Here is a 24,978-nt window from a genome sequence, read left to right as displayed (position 1 = left end):
GAGAATTGCTTCTAGCTGAGCCATAGGAAGTGGCTTCATGTCATCCACACAGGGTTTAAAGGAAGGATGGGCTTTAGACTTTGGAGATGTAAGGAAAACTATTTTCTTTAGAGGAAACACATAGAATAGGCAAAGAGTGGGTATGTTTGGGGGAGTTGCAAGGATTTGTGTTTAGTAGATTTCAAGGAGCCTATCATGGAAGATGAAGTTGGAAAGTTGGTTGGAGTTAGATCATGGAGGACCTTTAATACTAGGATAAGGAAATGGGGCTTTATTCTCTCCTTCCTTAGTTTCAGATATTAACTCAAGTGTTTTACCTTAGGTCTGATTATCAAGTATGATTATTCATAAAGAGTACAATGATCCTTTTGGCAGTTTGCTGGAGAACAAAAAATACTGTTACGCAACTGCAGTATGTGTCTGGGTCAAATGGCTTTTTTTTGCTGAAAATTTTCCACAGAGGCTGTGCCAAATATGTCACATAATCCTATCACTCAGATGAAAGTCAGCTACATCACTACAGCGTGCACTTATTTTGATTCCTCCCTAGGTTCAATGATGTTAGGATTTACATTTCACACCTTTTTTTTTTTTTGACCAGGTGGGTGGTGCTAAAATGCCTAATACCCCATATGTCTGGCAAGTAAGCTGGTTTGTTTGAAAGCTGAGTCATTAAGCTCCTTTATCTTTCTTCTCAATTTCCTACTTAGCATTTTCCCTTCATATTGGGCACTTCATAAGCAATGAGGTGGCTCATTAGTTTGCTGCCCAGGAAACAGCAACTCTGTTTTTCTCTTTTCCTATTCAAAGGAATTATTTTGGTCTACTTGTGGTGTGCCTTGGAAATATTCTGAGCTGATAATTTTAGCTAGTGGAGGCAAAAGGAGAAACATCTGAAATTATCACGTAGACTTGGAACACTTTTCAGTTCATAAAAACATTAGTGAAAAGGGCCATTATTGTTAGTATTCTCTGGCTAATTAACTCAGTTGACTAAAGCTTGAGGCTTATGTGGCAAGGTCCATTAGTTTTGCTCTCTGATTTTCTCTTAGAGCCACTGGTCCTGGCCATTGATTTAGAAAATAATTATAATAACAACAAGCACTTACATAGTACTATACACATGGACTCATTTAATCTTCAGAATAATCCTGAAGGGTAGGTACTGTTATTCTCTCCATCATTACAGATCATGAAACTGAGGCATTGAGAAGCTATGTCACTTGCCTGGGGCCCCATTACTGGTAATTGACTGAGCCAGGATTTTGAACCTAGGCACTTGGGTTCCAACGTCTTTACTCTTGACCTCATTAAAATCCAAGGATGTCCCTAGACTTAAGGAAACATAATGTGTGTCTAAATATTTAAGGCTATTTATTTTGTATAGTATGAAGCTTTGAATTTAAGAAATTTCAGACCAGTGTATGATATACAGACACCAGAAATCTATTTAGCATCTTGTTTGTTGTCCATGCAGTGTTGTGCACGTGGGCAAGGCTTCACAGAGGTGACATTTGAGACCTGAGCCAGGACTTAAAGGATGCTCAAGTGCTCAACAGGCAGAGAAGAGCATCACAGGTAGAGGGAATAGCACGTGCAAAAGGCTTGAGGAGGTGAAATGGCATTTGATGTGCATGTTTGAAGGAAAGTATGATGTTCACTGTATGTAAAACAGGGTGGAACATGAAGAGAGTGACTAAGATGTAATTTAAGGTTGCAGATTGTACCCTGATGAACAGTTTAAAAATTGTCCTATCAGGCAGTGACCTTTTTTTAAATCAAGGGCTCACAAATTTTTGTATCCAATTTCAAAAGGTTCCCAGGTGCTCTGTAACTCACCTGTAGGTCTGTAGAGTCCTTCCCCCCAAGCAGTAGAGAATAATACGATCCAGTATATATTTTAAGAAAGATGACTCTGGTGCCAGTGAAAGATGGCCTGGGAGGAGAGAATGATTGGAAGCAGAGAGATCGCAGGGACAGATATAAAAAATCTAGCTGAGATGACAAAAAGAGAGCGATGTCTCTGAAAGATACTTAGGAGATGGAAGTGAGAGGATCTGGGCTGAGTTAAATGGGAAAGTTGCACATAAAATAGTTAAAAGTAACTGTCGTTTCTAGCTTGGTTTAGGATAGATAGTCATGTCATTAACAAAAACTAAAGGAGAGGAAAGGGGCAAGAGCAGAAAGATTATGGGCTTGATTTTTAGACCCACTGAGTTTCAGGTGCCCATGATATATTCCAATGGAAATGTCTGGTAGACAGTTGGAAATGCAGTCTGGAAAAGAAGTTAGCATTGGATAGAGAGAGATTCAGCTGTCTCTAGCAAATGGTAGGTTGAAGCCCTCTGGGTGGGTCAGGACCGCCCAGGGGAGCCCAGACTGAGAAGACAAGGGCAGAGGAGGAATATCCGGTAAAGCTGGCTGCGGAGACAAGACTTGGGAGCAGCAGCAGCATTATAGCGTTTGAGCGCTTCCTGTTCTGAACACCGCATACGTTAACTGGCCTAATCCTCAGACACCTCTGTGAAAGGGCTACATTTTACGCATGAGGACCCCGAGGCACAGAGAAGTAAAGTAATTTGCACAAGGGCACAGAGCTAGTAAGTAGCTTTCAATGGTAAATTAGTGGTAGCCTCATTAAGTTGATGTGATTGAATTAAGATAGTTTTTGTCATAACTGTTTTACAGATTTAAATATAGATTGGTAAGCTTTGATGATAGTATTTCCTTAATTTTCCCCCTGCTCTATCAAGTAAATATAGTATGATCATCAGAATTCATGAAGAAAGTATGATCTGAGACTTTCATAAATTTCCAAATTCCTTGGCTTTTTCTCACATGAGTATTCTGTCAAGATACATGCATTTCTTAAACATATTTTTATTTAATAGGTTAAGTTTTCCCTGAAGTTTTCTCCCAATTAATAAGAATTTTTGGCATTAATTGGAGCACTTCCTGAAATGGTTTCATGAGTCATATTTTCATATTTCCACTTAGAATATACGTTGGACTCTCTTAGCAGTGATCTGAGACATCATCAAACTCTACATTCTTATTTTAATTTACCCAAAACATCTCTTGTCTCCTTGAATTCATCCCTTCCTTAGAATATCTTCATTTTATTTTCCCTTTTATCAGTACACCAGCAGTGGAGATTTTTCTTGGAGCCCATTTTCTCAGTGGTTTTTTTATTACTTCATCAGTTATGCACACCAAGGAGGAAAGAACGATGAAGCCACACCAGGTTGACACAGCTGGACTATCTGCTAGACTGGAGTCAGCAGACTACAGTCCACGGGCCAGATGTGACCCCTCACATTTTTTTAAATAAAGTTTTATTGGAACACAGCCATGCTCAATCATTTACATATTATCTGTGGCTGCTTTCCTGCTACAAGGGCAGAGTTGAGTAGTTGTATTAAGTGGTGCAGTGCATGACCCACATAACCTAAAATGTTTACTGATTTGGACCTTCACAGAGAAAAGTGCTGACTCTTTCTCTGTAGCATACTACTTTTGGAAGATTAGGAATTGTCAAAGCATATTTATAGTGCTTTAGAGTTAAGACAGTTCTCTTTTAAATAAAACTGTAAAGAAAATTTTACTCAGCTGAATAACAGAACCATTGAGTGGTTTCTGTAATATTTGTTCTTTGGGTCTAAAACAGATACAGTCAAGGGAATAATGAAACTGAAGACTCCTTTAAGTAATCTAGAATCAGAATTCTTAACTGTATGATCAGGCATCTGAGTTTTTGTCAGTTTTAACAGAACTGTTTAATTTGGAACAATTTCTTTTTCTTTGAATGCTCAGTAGATGCCAGGTCTTTCCTTGTGCTCAGCTTTTGGGATTTGCAGAAATATTACATTTCCCTACCCTCAGAGAAATATGTCTCAATTGGAACCAAGTTAAATACAAACCAAAAAAAATCTGGAAAGATTGACCTAGATCATAGATATGTAACAGAATGATAAAAATATGTTTTGTGTTGAGTACATTATTTTAATTTATTAGCATGTTGACCATATCTTATGTTATGCTTCAATCACATTTCTGAGAAAATGGATGTGCTTTCTTTTCTTTTTTTTAATTGAGGTATAGTCGACATACAGTATTATGTAAGTTTCAGGTGTACAGCATAGCGCTTCACAATTTTTAAAGGTTATATTTCATTTATAGTTATAAAATATTGACTATGTTTCCAGATGTGCTTTATTTGCCATTATTTTTGTTAAGCCAAGAAGTATGTGAGGGCAAATGGGATCACATTCTGCTCTGTCAGATACAAGTTCTTCACTTGTCCCTCGTGAATGGCCACTCTCCTCAGTAGTTCTCCCCTCCCTTTTTGGCTGCTGTGGCTTCTGAGGTCCTCTCTTGCATCTGGGTTCTCTTTCCTGCAATTTGTTCTCCAGGATCTGCCTCCCTGGAGCATGATCACATGACTCCCCTCCTCTAAACTCCGCTCCTGTTCTCTGTAGCCCACCCAGCAAAATCTGGTCTTTCACCGGCATTGGAGACCTTCCACGCTGTTTCAAACCTACTCTCTGCTTTTCTTCCCCCACTGTCCTTTTTTGTACCCTGAACTCTGAGTACTGTGACTACAGTCTGCACTTTCCCATCTCTTGATTTTCATACACATTTCCTCACTGTTTGAAATGTCCTTTAACCTCTGTGATATATGATAGGACTAATGAGATTAGATAGATTTCCAGGTTAAAAGTCTGCTCTTCAGGGCTTCCCTGGTGGTGCAGTGGTTGGGAGTCCGCTTGCCGATGCGGGGGACACGGGTTCGTGCCCCGGTCCGGGAAGATCCCGTGTGCTGCGGAGCGGCTGGGCCTGTGAGCCATGGCTGCTGGGCCTGCGCGTCCGGGGCCTGTGCTCCACGGCAGGAGAGGCCACAGCAGTGAGAGGCCCACATACCGCAAAACAAAAACAAAAAACAAAACAAACAAACAAAAAAAGTCTACTCTTCAGTTATTGACAAGAAAGCTATAATGTGAAAGTACCTGGAGTTTGTGGTTTTCATCTTCAGGAAGTTACCTCAGCACAGCGCGTTTCCATAAACTCTTTTGGGCTGTAGCACTACAACTGTGTTCTCCAGGGCTTTAGACATAGTGTAGAAATTCTCAGCGTAATTGAGATTGTCACAGGTAGGGAAAGAGAATTCAACTTTTTTGTCTAAACCTTGCTGCCAGTGAGAATAGCAAAATAATTATCTCTTCGCCAACTAAGGTATTTAGTGGAGACAGTAGACAAGGTAAGCAAGAGAATGAAGAAAGGTCTTGCACCATGTCTTGGGCTACAGTTTTCTGGGAAGGCAGTTTAGGATTTTTAACCCTAAATCGGGACCAAACTTTCTTCGTGGAAGTGATGTGGGCATTGAATCAAAACCGTGGGCCACATACTGTACAGAAAATAGTCAAAAGTGTCTCATTTCTTATTTTGTTGTGAAATAGACTTTGCTATGTAGACTGCTAACTTTGTGTAAATATACTCTTCTGGTTATGCTGGTTGTCTTTACTATTTTAAGAATCTTTTCTTTAGTATTTTACAGAGTGATGGAGCTTGCTTTATCTTGCCTCTCCATTTTGCATTCTCTGCATTGACTTACGCTACATGGGACAGTCTAGTCCTTGGTAGGACATATCATGTGCTTGGAGGGGCTTGAATAATGCATGGAATGTGTGGGGAGTGTGCTGGACAAGAACATGGTGTCTAGTGGGCAAAATTCAGGCTGTGGGAGGATTAGTCACACGACTCACAGGAAAAATTCTGTTGCAAAGATAATGGATCATTTGCTTCCTGAATGAGCCATTTGGAAGGAACTTTGCCAAATCACTGAACTCCACTGAAGAGATTTTGCAGAGACTCCTACTCAAGTACTGGCTCCTATAAAAGACTTTGTTCGAATCAACCTTTCTAACCTTTAATTTAATAGCTCAGGAGGTGGGGTGTCAGAAGTCTCTTTCAACTGCAGAGGGTATCATTAAGTTAGAACATGATTCCTTTTGTGTGTTTTGATAAAAACCAGATAAATGTTTTCTTTTAAAGCATCAATTTTGATTAGAGTTTAAAAAAGAAACTACCCCTTTCCTTCTCTCAGTTTATTTTTTAACGAGGGCTTTAAGAATTAATCTTCAGGGCTTCCCTGGTGGCGCAGTGGTTGAGAGTCCGCCTGCCGATGCAGGGGATGCGGGTTCGTGTCCCGTTCCGGGAAGATCCCACATGCCGCGGAGCGGCTGGGCCCGTGAGCCATGGCCGCTGAGCCTGCGCGTCTGGAGCCTGTGCTCCGCAACGGGAGAGGCCACAACAGTGAGAGGCCCGCGTACCGCAAAAAAAAAAAAAAAAAAAAAAAAAAGAATTAATCTTCAATGTGTATTGTCACAAGGAATAATCAGACTTGAACTTTATAAGCTTAGCACCTTTGGACTTCTGCCCCGTATGCAGTTTATGTGCAAGGTAAAACAAGGTCTTTTACAGTTTCTAATTAAAATAAAGTTTAGTTGCCACTTGGTTAACTGGTTTTTGAATAAAACTTAAAAATAAAACTTAATATATTAGTCACCTGGAAATTTGGAATTTGAATGCGACAATAGAAATCTTTCTGTCCTAGTCAAGTTTTTGAAGTTGTACTGAAATGAATATTCCTCATATTTCTGGCTTCAGTAACTATCAGGGATGATTGATTACATGTGAACCATGTATTGATAGATTGGTAATTTTTAATGCAGAGCGGTCAGCCCCCCTGAAGGTTATAGAAGGCACCAGACTTTATCATCATGGTTGTTGTCCTTTTGAAAATTTCGCAGACTGTCCATATAAACATCAATTATAGTCTTAGAACCAGCCAAAACCCTTTACAAAGTACATATAAATAGAAACCTTGTAAAATTCACTTTTTAACTCTCACACTTATGCTGTGCAAGGAACTAAGGTCTGGTCCCTGTTTCCGGAGTCAACACAGTCTGTTAGGGGAGATAAGAGGTGTAAGCAGCAAGAAAGACCAGGACAATCTCACATTAGTTAGAATTGACCCAAGTGCCAGATGTGATGAGAAGCTCCTTCTTTCTAGCTGGGAAAATGGATGAAAGAGTCGGAAGTTGTGGTTTTGAGCTGGGCTTTGAAGGATGTATAGGCAAAGACTGTGTGGGGAGAGAGATGAGTGAAGGGGAAAATGATCCCCAGGCCAAGGTCTGATTTACACAGGCTGGAGACAGGACACGCACACAGCGTGTGTCCTGTGGGAGGGGAGGGGGTCCTTAGGTGTGATTAGCAAGATTCACCCTCCCTCCTCCCTCCCCTCTGCTGCTGGATTGGAGGAAACCATTACCCTGTGGTCCTCTATTCTCCCTCACCTTCCCATTTGCTATTACAGGATGGTAAGAAGTTATGGAGAATAAGACTAGGGAAGAGGAATGGGGGTGGGAGTGTGCACAAAGAACTGCAGTAGAGCACAGGGGGGCTCTTTACCATATTCTTTTTTTTCCCCCCTCTTTCAGTGTTCTTCCTTTTCCTAAGCTTGGCAGAATTCATCATAGGGAAGAGCAAAGAGAAGGTGGATAGGGCAGTTTCTGTAGCTGGCTATTCATATTCAGTCTGCCTATAATTATATGAGATTAAAGAGCATGCATTGAGTAGTGTTTGCAGAAAATAAACATATAATGCTGAGCATACAGAAATAATCTTGGTGGACCCTAAGCCTAGTTTTCTATGTCATCATCGTAATCATCAATTTTATTTAGGAATTGTAAGATGCACAGAATTTTCTTACAACACAGTAGAGATCTTAAAAGCTTTTTTTGTAGAGGTAGAGGGGCATTTAGGACAAACTTTTTTTTTTTGGCAGAAAAATGGCACTTAAAGAGCAATCACAGCATAAAATACCCAGTAGACATAAATCTTTTGCACTTCTATTAAGTCATAATTTTTCAGAATGTGTGTGTGCTTTTTCTTCTCTATAAGTAGAAAGAGAAAAAACGAAAACAGAATGAAGCAGTAGGCTTGAAAAATAATCAAACCTGGGGAGTAAGTTTTAAAGCTGCCTTGTGAATAAACAAGGCTGCTAAAGAAAGGTCTATGGCTTGAAGGAAAAAACTGCTGCCACATTGCAGGGTCAGATTTTTTTTTCCTTTCTCTCTTTGTTTTTTTTTAACTTAAAGTGAACATGTTTTATCTTGCCGTAAAATATTGTTTCTTTGCCTTCTGAGAAATTATGTCAGGTTGAACACTATGCTTTGCCAGTATAGTCAGCTCTTTGTGCTAGAGGATCGTTCTAGGAGTTTGGCAGTAATTCTGCTCTGTTAAGACAAATTAGAGACTAGTAATGGGTCTTTATCTGGGTATTGGTATTGTACATTTATATGCATGTGTGATGGAACCACTTCATAGTGACTGTTTTAAAAAACTTTTTGAGGTTTACATTTAATTAGAGGTTTAAACATGTTTCTGAAAAATATACTTCGTCTCCTTTTAGAAAATATTTGCTTTATAAATTGAGAGTTTTCTTACTCGCAGCTCTGGGTAAGATGTAAATGATACCTGCTACTGATTGCCAAGGAGCTCAGTGGTTGTCTTTGAGATTACGTAGATTGAGCAAAGGAGGTAGAAAGCAGGGGGGCCATCCCTTACGAACTTTCTCCTCAGAAGATAAAGTGGAAGGAATTTTCTGTTAGCCACAGATGCTCGTGAAAGGTCTATGGAGATGTATCTATACAACTGTAATCTCTCTTTTTCAGCCTCTGTGCCTTCCTGCAAAAGATCAAGAGAAGGAAATCAAGGAGCCACTCTTATAACTTACCAGATAACCCCAGCAGGCTCAGTAGACAGACCAAGTTCCCAGGAAAAAAGCTACAGGCACTTGAGGATAAACTGCTTCCAACAGCTTTTACCTTAAAGCTGACCTGGAAGGCTTTGACTCCCAATTACAAGGTGAGTTAGGAGAATGCAAGTTTAAAATCAAAAGCAGGGTTAGATTAGGCAATGCTTAATGATAGCAAAAGATTATTGAGATATTACCAAATCACAGGAACATGTTTCTATTTTTTATGTATATATCAGATGGAAAAATAAGACATGGTGATTCTGGTTATGTTTAGCCATCTTAATAAAAAGTTCTGCAATATTTTTTTTAAGGATAGGAAGTAAAAAAAAGAAAAAAAAAGCCGAAATATTGAACGTTTTTCTGTCTACAGTTTGGCATCATGTGAAAATAAAGTGCTCCCCTTCCCTTCTGGAATAATAAACCTGTGCCTGGAAATGGCTGGAAGGTTATCCTCGCTTTCATTATATATGCATGACACACACACTCTTAAAATGCATACAGTTTTTATAGTCTTTCATAGTAAACAGGTAGACGATTGATTGTGATATTTTTGCACATGAGGCTGAAATAAATATGGTAACAGCAGTGCTCACTGTGGGGTCCTTGTCATCTTTGATATTTGCAGTTATTATTTTCAGAACCACTTCAGATATGCTGTTTGACATCTTAGGCCCAGAGAGTTTGGTCTTCACCGTTTGGACACATCCCTCCCAGTTATACGAAGCTTTCTACCTTCTGAGGTCAGTGACCCCCAGAGTGGGAGGATGTGCCATCAGAGCTCTTGGGGATCTTTTGCAACGTGTGTCCTCTACTCAAACCCTTATTTTCTCTGGAGCACAAGGGCAGCAGTGGTGGTGGTGGTGGTGATAGTTCAGACATCTGTAATTTGGAAAATACTCACAGGTGTTCTGATACCACTTCGACCTTTTTCTTGCATGGACTGCTCCCTCTTGGTAGGACGGAAACCATGGCTCACTAATTTAGTGTAATCACTGTTATGTCAGAAGATTTCTGCTTATTACTGCATCATTTAAAGTTAAAATTTATTTATTTATTTAGTTCATTTTTTTGGCTGCATCGGGTCTTAACTGTGGCATGCGGGATCCTCGTTGCAGCATGTGGGATCTTTCGTTGCCGCTCCTGGGCTTCTCTCCAGTTGTGGCGTGCAGGTTTTCTCTTCTCTAGTTGGGCGCATGGGCTCCAGGGTGTGTGGGCTCTGTAGTTTGTGGCACGCAGGCTCTCTCATTGAGGCGCGTGAGCTCAGTAGTTGTGGCGCGCAGGCTTGGTTGCCCCACGGCATGTGGGATCTTAGTTCCCCGACCAGGGATCGAACCTGCGTCCCCTGCATTAAAAGGCAAATTTCTTTACTACTGGGCCACCAGGGAAGTCCCTTAAAGTTAAATTTTAAAGCACAGCTTGCAGACTGGTGGCCTACAGGCAAGATTTTAGACTGTAATTTTTTTAATATGTAAAAGTTTTCTTTTTTAATATTGAGTTAATTGCCAACATCTCAAAAAGGAAACTTCACATAAAAAAAAGAAAAAAAAAACCCAGCAAAACAGATACCTGGCTTCTCTTGGAAGATTAAAAATCTGGTCTTGTTACTATTTCAAGGCCTGAAGTTTGCTAGTCGTTACCATTCCCTAAGTCTTTAACCCAACCAGCTATACAGATTTGTGTTACCTACCTGGCATCTGTAGGCTTTTGAGGCCAAGATTCATGCTTTAAGCATCAATTTTGTCTCTCCTTACATGAAGTCAGTCCCCTGTAGTTTACACATAACACTCTCTTAGTCTTTATTCTCTTTTGGCATTTTATTATTTTATATAAAATGTGTGCACTGTGAGAATGGTGGCTTTCTGAGGTTAAACTAACACCTGCCAGGCTTGCCTGTGAAGAAGGAAAACTTTTCCAAAACCAGGTGGCCCATGGTTCTTAGTTTGGAAATCTGATTGGCGGAGTGATACGGTCTGAATCATTTTTTCCAGACCTGAGGTCGTCATCTCAGAGTTTAATATGTCACAACCTAAGGGCTCCATTGCCTGATCTGACTGTTTTGGTCCCAGGGAGGTAAAGTGATTCATTGGGTTGGCTTCTTTTTGAATGACACCTATAGGCATTTAAAGTCCATCTTTTATCCCCTTATTCATTCTGGACACCAGAGTGATTAAGTGAGCTGTGTGCTACATGCGCAGCACTTTTGACACTGAGAAATCTCACCATCAGAATCAGATATACCTTCAAGCACAGTGGGTTGTAGTTAATCACAAAACTTCTCTTTCCGGCTTCCCTGGTGGCACAGTGGTTGGGGGGTCCGCCTGCCGATGCAGGGGACGCGGGTTCGTGCCCCAGTCCGGGAAGATCCCACATGCCCCAGAGCGGCTGGGCCCGTGAGCCATAGCTGCTGAGCCTCGCGTCCGGAGCCTGTGCTCCGCAACGGGAGAAGGGAGAGGCCACAACAGTGAGAGGCCCGCGTACACCAAAAAAAAACAAAAAAAAAACTTCTCTTGCCCCATCTTTGATCACTATATATTGTTGGGGACTGAACTACTTGCAGTAATGTTCCTTTTAATTTGATATCGAACCAAACTTTTATATAATAATAAAGAGCCTTAACCATGAAAGCATTTAAAATCATAGGGCCCTATGGGCATAGCACTTCTCTGTCTTCATCAGCTAAACTCAGCCATTAATTATTTGATCATAGTTTACAAATGGGGAGAAGCTGACTTGATCCCAAAACAGTGGTTCTTATCCCAACAACCCATTTTTCAAACGGATAGTGCCTGTTACTCAAGCAGATTTTAGGCCTCAGGATATTCATTTTTAATGTTGAAGCAAACAAGAAAGAAGCCCAACAGGACTGGATGTTGACTTCTGGTAGTTTACTGTCCTCTGGCTGCCTTACTTTTGCTCTGTCTCATGGGATCTCTTAGGTCAGTATTGCCTAGGATCTCTTGATACTTGACCACACGTAAAGGTGAAATGTACAGGGCTTCCCTGGTGGCGCAGTGGTTGAGAGTCCACCTTCCAATGCAGGGGACGCGGGGGTTCGTGCCCCGGTCTGGGAAGATCCCACATGCCGCGGAGCAGCTGGGCCTGTGAGCCATGGCCGCTGAGCCTGCGCGTCTGGAGCCTGTGCTCCGCAACGGGAGAGGCCACAACAGTGAGAGGCCCGCGTACCAAAAAAATAAATAAAAGATGAAATGTACATGAGTCCCTTTGACTATCAGGTTTACGTTCATGGAAATGAAGTAACTAGAAATTTGTCTCCACACATTCGAGGAGTTGTGACTTGACTGTATGAGAAAGAAATTAAACTCTTCTGAAAAGGAAAAAGCAGGTGATTGGCACCTCATTTCCTTAAGAAAATGTGTTTATTTTCATTCCTGTTTTGTCATAGGAATTAGTGTGTATGCATGTATACTCAGAAATGCTTCCAGGAAGCCCTTTATCTCTTTTTTCCTTGGCATTCCTGTTATTGGCTCCACATTCCACTTCCCTTAACTTCCTGAGGAAAGGACAACTAGGACTGAAAAAATGAAACCAGTGAGGGCCATTATTGACATATAAAACGGGTTGAAATGTGGTGAAAAAGGTAAACCCAGTAAATCAGCTAGCCAGTCAGCAAATATGACATCGGCAAAAACTGGAAGAAGAGAAAGAGTGTTCAACCCTGGCATGGCATGAAAGCTGACGTTTGCTCCCTTTTACCTCTTATGAAGATCATGAGACTTCTCCCTCAGTAGTAGAAACGGAGAGAATATCCAATGAGAATTGGCAGTGCTGAGACCATTTTACTTGACCTCTTTCTTCAAAAGGTGATCGAATATATTTCTTTGTTCTTTTAGGGGCACAGTTCCTTTATTTCTTGAGGATCATTGTAAATTCATGGATTTTAAAGATCTTTATGATTTGATTAGTTGCAGTGACTTTTTTTCTGGATGCTCAAATAAAACCTTTGTTCCTTGGGAGCCCCTTGAGATTGGTTCCTGTATATACATACAGAAAAGAGAACCTATCAGAAGTGAATCACAATGAATTTTCACAAACTGAACATTCCCATATAATCAGCACCCAGATCAAGATACAGAACATCCCAGAAGCATCCATGTCCCATTAGTTTTTTTGACACTGCTTTTTAGTTCAACAGGATACTTTAAGCTCCTCTTGTTCATTTCACAGTCCAGTCTAAGAATCAGTTATTACAAGGAGCTCTGGTTCCTTTTAGTAGAAAATGGAATTTAGAAGCTACAGTCTGGGCATTAAGGGTGCTCATTCTTTTTTTTTTTTTTTTTTTTTTATGGTACGCGGGCCTCCCACTGCTGTGGCCTCTCCCGTTGGGGAGCACAGGCTCCGGACGCGCAGGCTCAGCGGCCATGGCTCACGGGCCTAGCCGTTCCGCAGCACGCGGAATCCTCCCGGACTGGGGCACGAACCCGCGTCCCCTGCATCGGCAGGCGGAATCCCAACCACTGCGCCACCAGGGAAGCCCATGGGTGCTTATTCTTATCGGTTATCAGGGTTTCCAGACTTTTTCAGGGAACAGAGTTGGAAATAATTATATATTTAAAATAAAAAATTATGAGTTCACATTGAATTTTCAAAGTTAACTTTATGGAGTTTTACTATTATTTGATTTTATATTTGTATCTCGTTTCTCTTCAAATGAATAATCTCAGCATTACTACTACTAATTGTTCTATTTTTATATAGAGAAAAAATGTAGACTTTTATTACTATCATTATTTTTGCTCTTTCAAATTTTATGTATGTGGTCAAAAATGAATTCCCCTCACCTCCATTTTTAGTATTTAGTGTTGATATATTTCTATTAAATCTTTAGTTCACCAAATAATTTGAGTTATTTGCAATTCATTACATCATAAGCAGGAGATGTTCCAGAAGTGACAGTGGGATTATTGTACTGTTTGGATGGTGAATCAATTTGTGCTGCACTGAATGCATTTATTAGTGTCCACCCTTCATCACAGTGCAGGTCCAGAAATAGAAGAAAGATAAATGCTCTAAATGAAACACAGAGCCTGAAAGTGCCCCAACGGTTTTGTCCTTCTTGCTTCTTTTTATCTGATAAATGGATATTTTATGGATGCTTACCTTGGAATGATTTCTTTTCCCTTGGTGAGTCAAGGAATCAAGTGCTTTGATTTTTGGATATATTTTGTAATATTTGACCTTGGGAAAAATGTAAGTGTTCATGGAGAATATAGGAATAGGTACTTTTCCCTCCGTCCATCTGTCCCTCCCTCCCTCCCTCCCTCCCTCCCTCCCTCCCTCCCTCCCTCCCTTCCTTCCTTCCTTCCTTCCTTCCTTCCTTCCTTCCTTCTATCCTTCCTTTCTTTTTCCTACAACCAGGTGATTCCTTGAACTTGAAGCTGAGGGGTAGGCAGTGGGAGGGAAGAAGGAGAGCTGCATCTCTCCTGCTTTAGTCTTTTAAGCTTTTCACCTGTCTTCTCAAAATGTCTCATTTCCAAGCCTCCATAAGGTTGGAATCCAGTATTTTTGTCTTTTCCAAATATATTTTTAGGTACAGAAAGATGATTAATTAAACTTTAATTAGTCTAACTTTAAGGGTGATTTAAATGTTTCTTTGGACTTCTCTGGTAATGCAGTGGTAAGAATCTGCCTACCAATGCAGGGGACACGGGTTCGAGCCCTGGTCTGGGAAGATCCCACACGCCACAGAGCAACTAAGCCTGTGCGCCACAGCTACTGATCCTGTGCTCTAAAGCCTGTGAGTCACAACTACTGAGCCCACTTGCCACAACTACTGAAGCCCGTGCACCTAGAGCCTGTGCTCCACAACAAGAGAAGGCACCGCAAAGAGAAGCCCACACACCGCAACAAAGGGTAGTCCCCTGTTGCCACAACTAGAGAAAACCCATGTGCAGCAACGAAGACCCAGTGCAGCCAAAAATAAATAAAAATTTTATTTAAAAAAAAATGTTTCTTTGTTGACTTTTCACATCAAATGAATAATGCCAGGAAGTACTGAGTGCAGTAAATGAACAATACAGATCTACTTTGAAAGATTTGGCTTTCAGAGTGCAAGGGTTTATTAGGAGTAACAATTCTAGACTTTGTCTCAGTAAGAAGTGATTACAAAGATGGTAGACTAACACATAGGTTCCCCAAAACTTCAACTGTGTATGGCTGGTGTTAAATGTTTGAAATTTCAGAAACAATGACAGTTTAAATAGATGTCTTTTATCATGTGCCTTATATCACCCCTGTCATATCTAAGGTGTTTGCTCATTGATTCATCCAGTAAAGTGTATTGAATGTCTCTACTCAGTGTGTACCAGGCACTATTCTGGGTGCAGAGATTATAACAAGGAGAGCAGGAAACAGATGATGTCTCTAGGGATAGACAATAAGCCGATAAACAAATAATGTAACTATTGAGTGAAATAAGTGCTGTGAAGGAAATGAAAAGAATATTGTGCAGAAAAGTGGCAGGGCATGTGCCTATTTTGAGGCGACAGAAGCTGAGAACTGAAGGGTGGTTTGCTGACTGAATTTTCGTGTTTAGAAAACTAAACTTGAAAGTACTGTACAGTTTATTTAAACAATTGGGCTTCCCTGGTGGCACAGTGGTTGAGAGTCCGCCTGCCGATGCAGGGGACACGGGCTCGTGCCCCGGTCTGGGAAGATCCCACATGCCGTGGAGTGGCTAGGACCGTGAGCCATGGCCGCTGAGCCTGCGCGTCCGGAGCCTGTGCTCCGCAACGGGAGAGGCCACAACAGTGAAAGGCCTGCGTACCGCAAAAAAAACCCCAAAAAACATAAACAATAAATACATGTTTGGCATTTGAATTTATTTTCAAATATCTAATTTTTTTTTCAACTGGCATTATAAATTGTTGAACTTTAAGTTTAAAATCTCTTGTTTTGTCCGCTTCTGGAAACTGAAGGAAGTTCTGGGTGAGGGGTATATGGGAACTCTCTGTAGTAGATTTGTAACTTCTCTAAAAACCTAAAATTATTCTAGAATAAAACATTTAAAAGGAAAAACTGGTGAAGAAATACCAAAATTTATACTAAATCAAATACAGTGTGACAAAGATGAGGAATCCAGACTACGTAGGAGGGGTCTGCAGGGAGAATGGTGGGTGTTGAGAATTCGTTACTTGGATGCTCCTATATAGACTTTTGTCTCATCACTCATTTTTGGACTAAATAAATTTTGCCCCTTTTCGTGCTTCTTTTCATCTTCTTAAATTTTATAAACTTAATAAACCTTACAAATAGAGTTAGTTTACATTTTTCCTTTTGTTAAAAAAGTTTATTCATTTTCTTAAAATATTCTTGGACTACTTAGGATGTTATCCTTCAAGTGGAAATTAGCAAATCTTTTTCACATGTGGCGTTTAATAAAACTGGCATCATAAATAAAAGTTTTCTCTGATCAGAACAATCTTCTCTACCCTTTGTTTTATTAGTATTTTTCAATTCATGTATTTCTAAGCATAAAGTACCTTCTTTCACACATTAGAAGAAATAGAGAAACCTGAAGTTGGCAAGGAGCCAGTAAATTCAGACTCTCCTTTGTAAATGCTTTGCCAACTGTAGCACAGATTAACAGACCTGCCATGGGAAGCTCTTTGGTAATCTATAATCTTTGAAAGTACTCTCCAGTATCTGGTTCCAAGAATGCTTCCTAATCTTTCATTATCTAGTTTAGGAGTCAGCAAATGATAGACTACAAGCTTGCAGTCTTGCTTTGTAAATAAAGTTTTATTGGAACATAGCTATGCTTATTCATGTGCGTATTGTCTATGGCTCCTTTTCCACTACAGTAGTTCCCCTTTATCCGTGGGGGATACGTTCCAAGACTCTCAGTGGATGCCTGAAACTGCGGATAGGACCGAACCCACTATATGCTGTGTTTTTCCTATACATACATACCTATGATAAAGTTTAACTTATAAACTAGTAAGAGATTAACAATAACTAATAATAAAATAGAACAGTTATAACAATATACTGTAATAAAAGTTCTGTGAATGGGGTCTTTCTCTCTCAAAATATCTTATTCAGACAAATTTAATGCCTTTTCCATCTTAAGTAAGCACTTATTATGCACTGTGGCCCTAACTTGCAGTTTGAGGAGTGATAGCAAAATTTCTTTTTCCTTCTTTACAATTGCACAGATAGATTCATTCTTATTGTAGGATGATGTCTACATCATCCTCAGGATATGATTTTTTCTTTCCTTATTGAGTTGAGAACTTTCACCTTTTCACTTAAAGGAAAGACTTTATGGCTTCTCTTTCACAGATCTGAATTGCCAGCATCACTACTCTTGTGTTTTGGGGCCATTATTAAGTAAAGTAAGGGTTACTTGAACACAAGCACTGTGATATTGCAGCAGATGATCTGATAACCCAGACTACTATTACGTGACTAATGGGTGAGATATGCTGGACAAAGACATGATTCACGACCTGGGCAGGACACAGCAGGATGGCAGAAAATTTCGTCACAGTACTCAGAATGGCGTGCAATTCAAGATGTATGAATTGTTTATTTCTGGAATTTTCCATTTAATATTTTTCAGACCATGGTTGATGTGGGTAACTGAAACCTTGGAAATCAAAACCACAGATAAGGGGAAACTACTATAGAACGGTAGTGTTGAGTAGCTGCAGTGAGATGGTATGGCTCACAAAGCCTAGGAAGGTTTCTGCCAGGCCCCTTATGTAAAAAGTTTGCTGACTTCTGGTCTAGACAAAAGCAGTGACTGGGTTATCTCCTTCTGTTTCTGAATCTGGGATCCAAGAAATTTTGCAATCCCAAGGATTAGTAGACAGCAAAGTCCTGTTGGTTCATGGTAGAGCTTTCTGCTTTATTTTTTTTAATTCATAAATGGAGGTACTGTTTTTTTAGTAAAAGTTTTCCATGAGCTTTCTGAAGTTTTTAGAAATAATTTTGTAATATAAAGTTCATTTCTATAAACATTAAAAGATAAATGCTTTAGTTATCACTTGAAATTCTTCTTACTATTTTTTTAATTTCTCAGGAAAAGTCTTAAAAATCCTTTTATTTTTGAGGCTTTAGGCCTATTACTTGGGAGTGAATCTGTGTCTAATACTATATATTGTAATTATTCCCTGTGAAGAGCAGGGCCCCTTTGGCAATCATCGACACCTGCTACATAGTTAACAGGCTTGTTAAAACACAGAGTGTTGGGCCTTAGAGTGTTTGATTTGCTGGTATGGATGAGCTCAAAAATTTGCATTTGGAAATTCTACTCCTAGGTATATATCTGGAAAAAAAACCCCCACTAATTCAAAGCATGCACCCCAGTGTTCATAGCAGCACTGTTTATAATAGCCAAGACATAGAAGCAACCCAGATGCCCATCAACAGACAACTGGATTAAGAAGATGTGGTGTGTGTATTATATATATATATATAAAATACACACACACACACACACACACACACACACACACACTGGAGTAGTACTCAGCCATAAAACAAATGAAATGTTGCCATTTGCAGCAACATGGATAGACCTAGAGAATATTACGCTTAGTGAAATGTCATACGGAAAGACAAATACTGTATGATATCACTTCTATGTGACATCTAAAAAATAATACAAATGAATGTATATACAAAACAGAAGCAGACTCACAGATATGGAAAGTAAACTTGGGTTACCAGAGGGGAGAGGGAAGAGGGAGAGGAACAAATTAGAGGTATGGGATTAACTGATACAAACTACTATATATAAAACAGATAAGCAACAAGGATTTACTGCATAGAACAGAGAATTATATCCATTATATTGTAATAACCTATAATGGAATACAATCTGCAAAACTACTGAATCACTATGCCGTACACCTGAAACTAACACAATATTGTAAATCAGCTGTACTTCAATTAAAAAAAAAATGACTTTGCATTTGGAATAAGTTTCCAGGTGACACGTTGTTCCTAATCCCACCTTTCAAAACCTCTGTAGTAGACAGTGCTGGCATTTCCCAAGCTTGGAATTTGGGGGACAGTAGCTTTTTTTCATCACAATTCAATATCAAGTGACATTTTAGACCTTCCTTTATATTTCTTAAGCTTCCACTCATCGTCTTTTTGACTAGATTCACTAATGACCCAGATACCATTTTTCCACTTTTATCTGTTTTCCAGTCCCCAAATTCTGTTGCTACTGTCCCCTGTTCTCACCACTCTTGTGGAGTTTTACTTAAAGAAAAAATAAAGTCACTGTTGTTTTCAGTGGCATTTTGGAGTGAAATAGATCCTGTATTCAATCTGCCAGCTTTACTCCAAGATGTGTGTGTGTATTTTAAAGTAATTCTTTCTTGATTCTCATAAAATCCCATGAGGTAGGTTGGGCACAAAAGTATCTTCTCTGTGCAGAGGAAGAAAAGACCCTGAGATAAGAGATCCCGTGATCTGATAAAAAAGGAATGCTCGAGGTCAGGCCTTTTGTCATCCATTTCTTTGTTAATTATAATGTAGCATGAGTTTGACATTATCTAGACCTCAAACCATCAGGACTCCTATTCCTTCACTTTATATCAGTATCTCAAGTATTTTTTTTTAATTTTTAAATTTTATTTTTTTATACAGCAGGTTCTTATTAGTCATCAATTTTATACACATCAGTATACACATATCAATCACAATCCTCCAATTCATCACACCACCACCTCCACCCTGCTGCCACTTTCCCCCCTTAGTGTCCAACGTTTGTTCTCTACATCTGTGTCTGTTTCTGCCCTGCAAACCAGTTCATCTATACCATTTTTCTAGGTTCCACATATATGCATTAATATACGATATTTGTTTTTCTCTTTCTGACTTACTTCACTCTGTATGACAGACTCTAGATCCATCCACGTCTCTACAAATGACCCAGTTTTGTTGCTTTTTATGGCTGAGTATTATTCCGTTGTGTATATGTACCACATGTTCTTTATCCATCCATTCGTCTGTCGATGTGCATTTAGGTTGCTTCCATGACCTGGCTATTGTAAATAGCACTGCAATGAATATTGGGGTGCATGTGTCTTTTTGAATTATGGTTTTTCTGGGTGTATTCCCAGTAATGGGATTGCTGGGTCGTATGGTAATTCTATTTTTAGGTTTTTAAGGAACCTCCATACTGTTCTCCATAGTGACTGTATCAATTTACATTCCCACCAACAGTGCAAGAGGGTTCCCCTTTCTCCACACCCTCTCCAGCATTTGTTGTTTGTAGATTTTCTGATGATGCCCATTCTAACTGGTGTGAGGTGATACCTCATTGTAGTTTTGATTTGCATTTCTCTAATAATTAGTGATGTTGAGCAGCTTTTCATGTGCTTCTTGACCATCTGTATGTCTTCTTTGGAGAAATGTCTATTTAGGTCTTCTGCCCATTTTTGGATTGGGTTGTTTCTTTGATATTGAGCTGCATGAACCGTTTATATATTTTGGAGATTAATCCTTTGTCCAATGATTCATTTGCAAATTTTCTCCCATTCTGAGGGTTATCTTTTTGTCTTGTGTGTAGTTTCCTTTGCTTTGCAAAAGCTTTGAAGTTTCATTAGGTCCCATTTGTTTATTTTTGTTTTTATTTCCATTACTCTAGGAGGTGGGTCAAAAAAGATCTTTCTGTGATTTATGTCAAAGAGTGTTCTTCCTATGTTTTCCTCTAAGAGTTTTATCATGTCCAGTCTTACATTTAGGTCTCTAATCCATTTTGAGTTTATTTTTGTGTGTGGTGTTAAGGGAGTGTTCTAATTTCATTCTTTAACATGTAGCTGTCCAGTTTTCGCAGCAGCACTTATTGAAGAGGCTGTCTTTTCTCTATTGTGTATCCTTACCTCCTTTGTCATAGGTTAGTTGACCATAGGTGTGTGGGTTTATTGCTGGGCTTTCTCTCCTGTTCCATTGATCTATATTTCTGTTTTTGTCCCAGGACCATATTGTCTTGAGTACTGTAGCTTGGTAGTATAGTCTGAAGTCAGGGAGTCTGATTCCTCCAGCTCTGTTTTTTTTTTTTTTTTTTGCGGTACGCGGGCCTCTCACTGTTGTAGCCTCTCCCTTAGCGGAGCACAGGCTCTGGACGTGCAGGCTCAGCAGCCACGGCTCACGGGCCTAGCCGCTCCGTGGCATGTGGGATCTTCCCGGACTGGGACACGAACCCATGTCCCCTGCATCGGCAGGCAGACTCTCAACCACTGCGCCACCAGGGAAGCCCTCCAGCTGTTTTTTTCCCTCAGGGCTGCTTTGGCTATTTGGGGTCTTTTGTGTCTCCATACAAATTTTAAGAATTTTTGTTCTAGTTCTGTAAAAAATGCTATTGGTAATTTGATAGGGATTGCATTGAATCTGTAGATTGCTTGGGTAGTATAGTCATTTTCACAATATTGATTCTTCCAATCCAAGAACATGGTATATCTCTCCATCTGTTTGTATCATCTTTAGTTTCTTTCATCAGTGTCTTATAGTTTTATGCATACAGCTCTTTTGTCTCCCTAGGTAGGTTTATTCCTAGGTACTTTATTCTTTTTGTTGCAACGGTAAATGGAAATTAAGTGTTTCCTTAAGTTCTCTTTCAGATTTTCATCATTAGTATATAGGAATGCGAGAGATTTCTGTGCATTAATTTTGTATCCTGCTACTTTACCAGATTCATTGATTAGCTCTAGTAGTTTTCTGGTGGCATCTTTAGGATTCTCTATGTGTAGTATCATGTCATCTGCAAACAGTGACAGCTTTACTTCTTCTTTTCCAATTTGTATTCCTTTTTTTTCTTTTTCTTCTCTGATTGCCGCCACCAGGACTTCCAAAACTCTGTTGAGTAATAGTGGCGAGAGTGGACATCCTTGTCTTGTTCCTGATCTCAGAGGAAATGCTTTCAGCTTTTCACCATTGAGAATTATGTTTGCTGTGCGTTTGTCGTATATGGCCTTTATTATGTTGAGGTAGGTTCCCTCTTTGCCCACTTTTTGAAGAGTTCTTAGCATAAATGGGTGTTGAATTTTGTCAAACGCTTTTTCTGCATCTATTGAAATGATCATATGGTTTTTCTTCAATTTGTTAATATGGTGTATCACATTGATTGATTTGCGTATATTGAAGAATCCTTGCATCCCTGGGATAAATCCCACTTGATCATGGTGTATGATCTTTTTAATGTGTTGTTGGATTCTGTTTGCTAGTATTTTGTTGAGGATTTTTGCATCTATATTCATCAGTGATATTGGTCTGTAATTTTCTCTTTTTGTACTATCTTTGTCTTGTTTCGCTATCAGGGTGATGGTGGCCTCATAGAATGAGTTTGGGAGTGTTCCTTCCTCTGCAATTTTTGGAAGAGTTTGAGAAGGATGGATGTTAGCTCTTCTCTAAATGTTAGATAGAATTCACCCCTGAAGCCATCTGGTCCTGGACTTTTGTTTGTTGGGAGATTTTTAATCACAGTTTCAATTTCATTACTTGTGATTGGTCTGTTCATATTTTCTATTTCTTCTTGGTTCAGTCTTGGAAGGTTATACCTTTCTAAGAATTTGTCCATTTCTTCCAGGTTGTCCATTTTATTGGCATAGAGTTGCTTGTAATAGTCTCTTAGGATGCTTTGTATTTCTGCGGTGTCTGTTGTAACTTCTCCTTTTTCATTTCTAATTCTGTTGATTTGAGTCTTCTCCCTTTTTTTCTTGATGAGTCTGGCTAATGGTTTATCAATTTTGTTTATCTTCTCAAAGAACCAGCTTTTAGTTTTATTGATCTTTGCTATTGTTTTCTTTGTTTCTATTTCATTTATTTCTGCTCTGATCTTTATGATTTCTTTCCTTCTGCTAACTCTGGGTTTTTTTTTGTTGTTGTTCTTCTTTCTCTCATTGCTTTAGGTATAAGGTTAGGTTGTTTATTTGAGATTTTTCTTGTTTCTTGGGGTAGGATTATATTGCTATAAACTTCCCTCTTAGAACTGCTTTTGTTGTATCCCATAGGTTTTGAGCCATCGTGTTTTCATTGTAATTTCTTTCTAGGTATTTTTTTATTTCCTTTTGGATTTCTTCAGTGATCTATTGATTATTTAGTGGCGTATTGTTTAGCCTCCATGCGTTTGTATTTTTTACAGTGTTTTTCGTGTAATTCATATCTAGTCTCATAGCGTTGTGGTCAGAAAAGATACTTGATATGATTTCAATTTTCTTAAATTTACCAAGGCTTGATTTGTGACCCAAGATATGATCTATCCTGGAGAATGTTCTATGAGCACTTGAGAAGAAAGTGTATTCTGTTGTTTTTGGATGGACTGTCTTATAAATATCAATTAAGTCTATCAGCAGTGTTTTGAAAGAATTACACTGCTGCCTCTATTCCTATTCCTAATGTACAACTCAGCACCTGGGAGAATAGGACCTAATAATGCTCCAGGCCTCTAGAGCACCATTAGCAGCCTGATGGGTCCTTTTTTAGGACAACCAGGAGGTTTTCTCTTGGGAATGTTGAACTTTGTACAGTCTTTCTCTCTAGTTGACTACTGAACAGATAGGGAACTCCAATCTGCACATCACTTGTGTTATTTTGGATTATCTTTGTGCAAATATAATAAAATCAGTTAACTGACATGAGGATGGTTATCTACAGGCAGACTGTGTGCACAGTCAACTGTACTTAATGTATAGAATGGAGGCCTTAAGTCTTAACTATAAAATGATAACCCCAGTAAACAATCTGAGTGGTTTTTGTGGCCCATGACATTAGACTGTAATGTTGAATGTGACATAGTCCCCACCCTCAAAGATCATACAAGATCACTACAGATAAACTCAGTGCAGTGTATGTTCAATATGTATGCATAAGTATAGACGTAATACAGGTTGAAATGGCAATTTTCTCTAATAGGTTAGGAAAAAATTTATAAAGAAGATGAAACCTGAGCACAGAATAATATAATTAATGCCTGCATATTATGAAAGTCATTATAATTGATGACAGAACATTTTTTATTGTAAAATATACATAATATTTACCATTGTAACCATTTTTAAGTGTGCATTTCAGTGGCATTAAATGCATTCGCATTGTTCTGTAGCCATCACCACCGCTGTAGCCTGGATGTTTGTGTCCTCCCTAAAATTCATGTTGAAATCCTAACCCCTAAGGTGATGGTATCAGGAGGTGGGACCTTTGAGAGTTGATTAAGTCCTGAAGGGAATTAATGCCCTTATAAAAGAGACCCCACAGAGATCCCTTTCCTCCTTCTGCCATTGAGGACACAGTGAGAAGACAGCCATCCATGAACTAGGAAGTGGGTCCTTAACCAGACAGCAAATCTTCCAGTGCCATGATCCTGGACTTCCCAGCCTTCAGATCTGTGAGAAATAAATGCTTTTGTTCTTAAGCCACCCAGTATTTTGTTATAGTAGCCCAAAGGGATTTAGACAACCTTTTTCTATCTCGAGAACTTTTTCATCTTCCAAACTGAAACTCTGTACCTATTAAATACTAACTCCATTTCCCCCTTCTCATAGACCCTGGTGACCACTCTTGTACTTTCTGTCTCTCTATAAACTTGACTACCCTAACTACTTCATATAGTACTCTACCAAGTAGAATCATACAATGTTTGTCCTTTTGTGTCTGGTTTATATCACTTAGCATAATGTCTTCAGGTTTCATCCATGTTGTAGCATGTGTCAGAATTTCCATCCTTTTGAAGGCTGAATAATATTTCATTCTACAGGCACACCTCATTTTATTGCACTTGGCTTTTTATTGTGCTTCACAGATACTGTGTTTTTTACAAATGGAAGGTTTGTGGCAGTCCTGCATCGAGCAAGGCTATTGGTGCCGTTTTTCCAACAGCATTTGCGCACTTCATGTCTCTGTGTCACATTTTGGTAATTCCCACAATACTTCAGACTTTTTCATTATTATTAGATTTGTTATGGTGGTCTGTGATCAGTGATCTTTAATGTGACTATTCTAATTGTTTTTTGTTTTGTATTTTTAAATTAAGGTATGCACTTTTTTTTTTTTTTTTTTTTTTTTGCGGTACGCGGGCCTCTCACTGTTTTGGCCTCTCCTGTTGCGGAGCACAGGCTCTGGATGCGCAGGCTCAGCGGCCATGACTCACGGGCCCAGCCGCGCTGCGGCATGTGGGATCTTCC

At 39.4% G+C, this 24,978-nt stretch overlaps 1 protein-coding gene across 5 annotated transcripts in view; it reads left to right on the top strand.

Moving 5' to 3' along the window:
* Positions 1-24,978, top strand: part of OSBPL6 (oxysterol binding protein like 6) — a 206,845-nt gene that overhangs the window by 79,534 nt on the left and 102,333 nt on the right. Inside the window, exon 1 of one of the 5 annotated variants that reach the window (XM_029225079.1) lies at positions 8,617-8,928. The exons of 3 other annotated variants lie outside the window; for them this stretch is intronic. The gene's annotated coding sequence lies outside the window, so the exon portion shown is untranslated. Of the gene's footprint in view, positions 1-8,616; positions 8,929-24,978 lie in introns of those variants that run through there. One more of the 5 variants, XM_029225084.1, reaches the window with a different exon arrangement.

Source organism: Monodon monoceros, unplaced genomic scaffold, assembly GCF_005190385.1.
Source record: "Monodon monoceros isolate NGI ecotype Baffin Bay Population unplaced genomic scaffold, NGI_Narwhal_1 Super_Scaffold_16, whole genome shotgun sequence".
Lineage (NCBI taxonomy): Eukaryota > Metazoa > Chordata > Mammalia > Artiodactyla > Monodontidae > Monodon > Monodon monoceros.
The sequence above is the reverse complement of the archived record's forward strand: the minus strand, read 5'-3'. Positions and strand labels throughout refer to the sequence as shown.